The sequence below is a fragment of the Penaeus monodon genome, chromosome 31, assembly GCF_015228065.2.
Source record: "Penaeus monodon isolate SGIC_2016 chromosome 31, NSTDA_Pmon_1, whole genome shotgun sequence".
Classification (NCBI taxonomy): Eukaryota; Metazoa; Arthropoda; class Malacostraca; order Decapoda; family Penaeidae; genus Penaeus; species Penaeus monodon.
This window is the reverse complement of record NC_051416.1, coordinates 11,552,348-11,552,578: the sequence shown is the minus strand read 5'-3', so window position 1 is coordinate 11,552,578 and position 231 is coordinate 11,552,348. Positions and strand designations below refer to the sequence as shown.

The 231-nt window shown below is 28.1% G+C and overlaps 1 protein-coding gene across 1 annotated transcript in view; it reads right to left on the bottom strand.

Moving 5' to 3' along the window:
* The window catches only part of LOC119593033 (tyrosine-protein phosphatase non-receptor type 4-like), a gene marked incomplete at its 5' end in the record, with an annotated part of 330,438 nt that overhangs the window by 138,735 nt on the left and 191,472 nt on the right, over nucleotides 1–231 (bottom strand).

Sequence of the window (231 nt, the reverse complement as noted above, 5' to 3'; positions counted from 1 at the left end):
TGCTAATCCTTACTGAGAAAAACAGTTCTCTATACCAACAACATGCCTAGAATTACTCTTAAAGTTAAGCCTTTTTTAAGATGAATTATGAATGTTAAGTTGTACCATGTCATTAAATTTACCTTTTTTTATTAATCACCTTGTGACTTAACCAAGGAACTTGAGCCATTGCAAAAAAAAAAAAAAATTCAGCTCATTTGAAATTTAATTTTTTTCCTGACATTTCATGAT